At 35.6% G+C, this 6,775-nt stretch overlaps 2 long non-coding RNA genes across 2 annotated transcripts; both read right to left on the reverse strand.

Annotated features, from left to right (window-relative positions):
* Nucleotides 1-2,750: 2,750 nt before the first annotated feature.
* Nucleotides 2,751-4,132, reverse strand: LOC113292966. Its single transcript, XR_003331977.1, has 3 exons — nt 4,085-4,132; nt 3,286-3,344; nt 2,751-2,900 (listed from the first exon to the last, which is right to left on the reverse strand). It is a non-coding gene; the product is annotated as an uncharacterized LOC113292966 (long non-coding RNA).
* A 425-nt stretch (nt 4,133-4,557) lies between these two features.
* LOC113294997 lies at nt 4,558-4,989 on the reverse strand. Its single transcript, XR_003332755.1, has 3 exons — nt 4,876-4,989; nt 4,726-4,790; nt 4,558-4,641 (listed from the first exon to the last, which is right to left on the reverse strand). It is a non-coding gene; the product is annotated as an uncharacterized LOC113294997 (long non-coding RNA).
* Between the last annotated feature and the right edge of the window lie 1,786 nt (nt 4,990-6,775).

Here is a 6,775-nt window from a genome sequence, read left to right on the forward strand (position 1 = left end):
AAATTAAAAAAATTCTCATTGGGATGGCCTAGACGGTAGTTCCAAGTATCGAATGGTTTATTTGGAGCTAGAGAAGAAACAAATGGTTGAAAATAAAATTATAAAGGCCAAAAATTCGCCCACTCCATCCAATATCCATTCTCGTGTGAAGGTCCTGAAATATACAAGACTGATGTGAGAATTTGATACAACAGTTTGCTGTGCTTGTAAGTTGACTTGCAGAGATCAAGTTGAATTTAAAACTTGGAATATAAAAAACATTGAGTAATTGAATATTGGGAGATAAATTTACTGTCCAAATATGAGTCACATAAATGTTTGAAACATATGGTAATTGAACCGTGATTGGGTTCATAACTAAAGTATAATAAGAAAACAAGAAAGAGTAGAGCATATGTGATGAGTAGCTCCACTGTCTACAATCCAAACAGCAGAAGAACAAGTTAGGGAAATACCTGCAAAGTTTTCAAATGGAATGACGCCATTATATGCATTTTCTAGTTCAAGCAAGGACATGAGTCTTGCATATTGATCAGCAGTTATACCCGGAGCAGCAGGTGTAGCCGGAACAGCAGCAACAGCAGCATAAGCCGAAGATAAAATATCCTGTGATCTAGGTGGATCCTTTGGGTAGCCATTGAGTTTCCAGCAGGTAGTCTTAGTGTGTCCATGCTTATTGCAGTGGTCACAAAATGGTCTTTACCTTTTGTTTGTACCATTGCCAGGACTAGGGTTATTTACAATATTTGGTCTAGCTGAATAAGAGTCTCTGCGAGAGACATTGAGTGTTGCAGATTGAACATGAATAATGGAGGATGCGTTTATACCTTGCTATGCTTCCTCCTTCCTTACAAGATTGTATAGCTTTGCTGCATATGGCATTGGCTCCATTAACAGGCATTGACTGCTTAGAGCAGAAAAGCGATCATGAAGACCCTGCAGGAATTCCATTGCCTGCTCGACATATGCAAGGGACGAGAGGCTTGAATGAATCCAGTTCATCCCAAAGAGACTTGAGTCGAGTGAAATACATTGCAACATTCAGATTTCTTGTTTCAATGAAGATATTGATTGTGTGAGAGCAAAAAGCTTAGGAGCATTGGTATGAGAGAATAGGTTTTTGATCTCTAACCACTGGTCTCTTGCAGATGGGAATGATTGAACACTCCCACGGATTTCTCGGTCAACTGTGTTGGCAACCAAGCTACCAACTAAGTCATCTGCTCGAGTCCAATGGGAAAGATCAATTGGACCAGTGGGTTTCACAATGGATCCATCAATATAACCGAGTTTGTCTTTAGCACTTAGGGCCTTTTTGATTCCTCTTTCCCAGATGCAATAGTTATCACTGGTGAGAAGAAGGGTGAAGATGACAGTGGTAGGATTGTCAGCCAGTTGGGGCTTGATGGGGATAAACCAGATTCCCTGTTAGGTGGATTATTGTTGGGAGGTGGAGGAGGTAGACTTTCATCCTCAACAGCCATTGTTGATGCAGTTGCAAAGAATTGAGGGGAAAAAAAATCTAACCTAGCTCTGTATTAGCATAAAGAAATATTGGTTTGGGTTTTTGAATCTCATACAACTGTAATGAGATTTATTTAATTATGTTGTATATATATTGATTATACAATTACATAAAGATCCTAATACTATAATTACATCAAGAGAATTAAATGTATTCCTATAAATAAAACAAATAAATTAAAACTAATTACATCAATATTATTCTTTGCATGTACTAATCTTCTTTCCATATTCTTATTTGCATGTATTCAATCACATATTATTCTTTGCATGCATACTAATCTTGTTTCCATATTCTTCATTGCATGTATTCAATCACATATTCTTCTTTGCATGTGTTAATCTTCTTTCCAAGTTTATCAAGGGACTGATAAACTTAATACAACCGAACAAAAAAGGAGAACCGAAAAGAGATTCTGCTATCCAAGTAAAAAACCAAAAAATTTTACGGAAACCACACTACAAGAAAAGTTGGATTAAGCGACCACGCATTTTTGGTTGGAAAAGCCCATATTGAGTCGCTCTAACCCTTAAAGCGACTTAATTTGGCTCTCGCTCTCGAGTTGCAAAAGGTGGGATTTGTACAAGTCTATAGCAGCTAGGCAATCGCTTTAGTAATCAAGCAACTATCATGTAGCGTCTTTTTTCTTAATTGCTTCATGGCTAGACCGACCTTCCTAGAGCAAGCAAAATAGTGATCGCTTTAAAGCTAGACCAACCAAACTACAGCAAGTAAAACGCTGATCACTTCATAGATAAACCAACGATAATAGAGCAAGTAACGCCGATCGCTTCATAGATAGATCAACCATAATAGAGCAAGTGAAATGCCTGAAGTTAGTTGCTTACATTGTTGAGCTACCAAATTTTTTTCCCTGAAGTTGGTTGCTTACATTTTTGAGCTACCGAAGTTGGTTGCTTACATTTTTGAGCTACCAAACTTTTTGCCTTGAAGTTGGTTGCTTACATTTTTGAGCTACCAAACTTTTTGCCCGCTACATCTGTTGTTCTGGTGCCGGGAGTATCTGGCCGATTTCAATTTTGATAATCAAATTGAAATTAAAATTAAAATTGATATTAAAACAAATTATGAACCAAATTAAAAACTAAATCAAGTTTTATTATATCACATAGATCAATTTACATCATTTCTTTAAAAAAGACAATCTTTACAGGAACAAAAAGATTAAAAATACAAACTAATCATTTCTTAAAAAAATGATGATTACAATTTCCTTAATTTTGAAACAAAAGATGAACACTCCTTCGACTTTGTAGCACCAAGCTCATAATAAGAGATTCATACTGCCATCATTTTTGTGTTTAAGTTCCTCTCTGATCATAGATGCAGTTAGAGGATACTTGGTAATTAACACCTATGGAAATGCCAAGATATTCAAGCAAGTTAGTTTTCACGAGAAACACAAAGAGATGAGATTGATACTATGAACTTAACAAACTGCAGAAGAAAAAAAATGAACCAGAATAACAAAAAGCGAAATGCACAGGTAGTTCTTACATATAGGTTTGAGAAACTTTTCATTGTTAGGTTGAAACTGCAAAGTTTAAGGATCATTATCAATTAAGCCAACATAGAAAACAACCTAAGACCGCAAGATGTCTAAATCTGAAATGAGTAACAACTTAAAATGTAAGGGTCAAATGACTACAGGTCCAATAAGGAACAACAAACACGGGAGACAGACTCGCTATAAAAATACCCAATATACTGTCTAGTAGCATTTTAGAGGCCATACTAACCATTCTGCAACACCGAAAAAGGCATAATTGTGCCCTTTCAATTTGCACTCTCGTCTCATCTGCATCAACATGTATTCAATAAAATATCAAAAATCACCAGTAAATTCATTCACAAGCACATGGGAAAAAAATATCAAATGGAATCAATAGTAATTCAGACAAACTGTACGGATTTTCATTATATATACAGGACAGTTTTTTTTGTAACAGATGTTTTTGATAATCATTTTTGAGAAATCAGAAAACCATGTAGTAGGTAGTCAAGACCATGTTCTGTAAAGTGATAACTATTTCCATTCACCAAAATCACTCTGTAACCCTATATGCAAAAGTACTAGTTTAATTGGATTACAATCTAACCCATACTTTATGTTCATTGAAACTGGGAAAAATCTCAATCAAAATAAACTAAATGAATATCAGTTGGTTCTCTGGATCAATATGAATATCTTTCAAAACTGATAATAGAACTACTACAGCTTAGAAGAAAAAACCTACTTCTACAACTGTTTTATGTTCCAAATCTACGGTCTCCTGCTCTCCGAATCTAGGAATTATAAACCTGCAAAATAGAAGACGTCATCTCGAATTTTAGAAGGTTTAAGCCAATGATCATTTATTCTTCAATTATTGTATATTCCCAGTGAGAAAATTACCTCTTCTCATTTACCGTGGGGTCGATTGTCCTAGTGTACACATAAAGCTTAAAAATTTCATGAATAAAAACATTTATTCAGTCTGGAAGGAAGAGAATTACGCAGAATTACAGTAACACATAAAACAAGTGACTAAATTTTACCTAGGAAAGTTCTCTCTTAGCTTCTGAAGAGCTGGAGGAGCATCTAAGATCAATATATGAGAAGTACACATAGTCAGCAATAAGAACTAAATATAAGAGATACAACTATTTGACATTTTATATATTATCATGCATACGATAGAAATCCTAGTGAGCGACATCATTTTGATGGGTGTTCAAGATATCTAAACAGCATCATGCAATCTTGACTAATCACTTTCCACACCACAAACACCAGAACAATAAAACAAGAATCGAATCTCTTTGCACATACACAATATGAATCTAAAGAATCATATCCTGAACGCATAAACTTGTCATAACAATAAACTATCATCAAGCATGCGGTCCTAACCCAAACCATGGTGGATAAGAGGCTTCTTAAAGCCACAATAATCTATATTAACCGGAAATACACGATATAATATCATCAGTGGCAAAAAAAAAACCACAATTACCTAAACAAAAAGACTTGAATTGAATCCCTTGAGCTCTTCAATCCTGCACCAATTGATATCTTTCAGATACTTGAGAGCACCTTCGTCACGCTCTGTGATCTACATTCCGGAAAGAGTAAATTAAACCGACAATTATGGAATCTTATTCCAACAAGGAGAAAAATGGCTAATAATATCACTTACCTCCTCCATTAAAACTTCATTTGTCTTCACAGCATTGAGCCAAAAATCAGGAACACCCTTCTCTACTGCAAATACACAATCTAGTTAAGATAATTCAAGCATTGTTTGGAAATTGAAAAACTCGAACAAAGATTAAAGTATATCTTATACCTTCTGCATCTTTAGTACTTTTCTGAAAAACTCGAACAAAGATTAGTACTCAATTTTCTCACAAACTCTCAATCTTGTTCTTCTCAGTAAAACCCCTAATAATTTACAGCAGATAACATCCTTTTTCTCGCTGAAACTCCGTTCAAATCCCATTAGAGACTCAACCAATTTCTTTCCTTGGTTGAACGGTGCCCACCTTCAAAACCTCTATTAATTCGAACCCATCTTCTACAAATCATGGATAGAAACTTTGAGTTTCTTCTAGCATAACTTCTTCATTTAATCTCATCATCTCCGAATCCATCACAAATTCCTATTTCTGCAATACCAATTTCCTTTTCCAGCAGCTCCAACATCAACTCAGTTCAGAACCCTAATTCCTATTTCCCATCACAAATTCATTCTCGAGTTCATCTTCAAAAAATCAACAAAACCCATCACATATCGAACCATCAACTCCTCTCTGTGAATTCAATTTCATCAAAAACCTAACTTATTCTCCTCCAAACCAAACTTTTTTTCTAGCAGAAGCAACACATCGATCTTCAATTGCAGCGAGATCCCATTCTTCCTGTTGCTTTCCCATGCTCAACTGCAAACCACCAGCGTCTTTGAGTCACCTACAATTCCATCCATAATCTGCAGTATCATTTTCATCTACAACTGCAATGGTTTCTCAATACTGCTCCAGAGCAACACAAATTCATCCAGTTCTAATCACCAGCAATCTTCAACAATCAGCTTCTCCGAAAACTTCATGAATCTCTCAAACCCATTAAACCCTGAATCGGTGTTTAATGAAATCTCATAAATCCCCATCATCAAACTCTCACTGCTACCTCTTCCAGATTCAACCCAAAAAACCATTTCGAATCAGACCTTTTTATCCTCAAGAAGACCAACTCATTATTTCAACCTCAACAGAGATCAATTTCTGCATCCTCTTCTTCCCTGGCCCTCTATTCATCATCCAACCTCAATTAACAAATACCCATCTTCTATTCAACAGCAGCAGGTTCATTACCGTCTTCAATTAATTGTTTATTCTTCCAATTCGTAAACACCCTATCTTTGATTCAGTTGTATTCCGCAATCTAAAACAGCAAAATCCCCCTTTTCTTCTTGGTTGGAACATAGATCCAGATTTAAACCAAAACCCTAATCAACCACCATCAGTGGTTCGAATCAAACTTTATCTATCTTTTTCTCCCTCGATCTCTTGTTTTCTCTCTAGATCTCTTTTTCTTTCTCTCGGCAAAAGATTACAGCGGCGGTATCTGTGGAGGAGAGGAAGGGGGAGAAGAGGAAGAAGAGAGAGTTCGAGTGATTGAGAGGGTTTGGTGAATAAACAAACGCTTCTCGCAAAAAAAAGTGTGGATCCGAATGAAAATGATCGACGGACTCTGTTTCGTTTGATCCACTCATACGGATTGAGAAAAGATCTTGACGGTTAAGATTGTATTTTTGATGCTCATACGGATTAAAAAACATTTGTGTTTCTTTTGTGTTAATACGAACTCATGTTTCGGTTTAATTATCAACCTTTAACATGAAAAAAAATCCAAAAAAAATATAAATAAATTTAGAACATTGTTTTCGACATTCTGATATAAAAAATTCCAAAAAATGTATAAGAATGAATCGGGAAAATGAAAAATGAGTTCGATAATTGGTGTGTTTCTTTGTGCTTTCCCTTTGTGTTTTTGTGCTTTCTTTTTGTGCTTCGGGTTTGAATTTCGACTAGTCATGAAGTAATTTTTACAAGTCATACAGGTCATGTAGTAGTTTTAGTTCACACTGGTAAACTCAGGTTATATGATTACTAGAGATGGACCACGAAATTCATGATGGTTCGGACTTCAAACTTAGCTGGATACATCATCAAAATCGATAAATATGA

The sequence above is a fragment of the Papaver somniferum genome, chromosome 7, assembly GCF_003573695.1.
Source record: "Papaver somniferum cultivar HN1 chromosome 7, ASM357369v1, whole genome shotgun sequence".
Taxonomy (NCBI): Eukaryota; Viridiplantae; Streptophyta; class Magnoliopsida; order Ranunculales; family Papaveraceae; genus Papaver; species Papaver somniferum.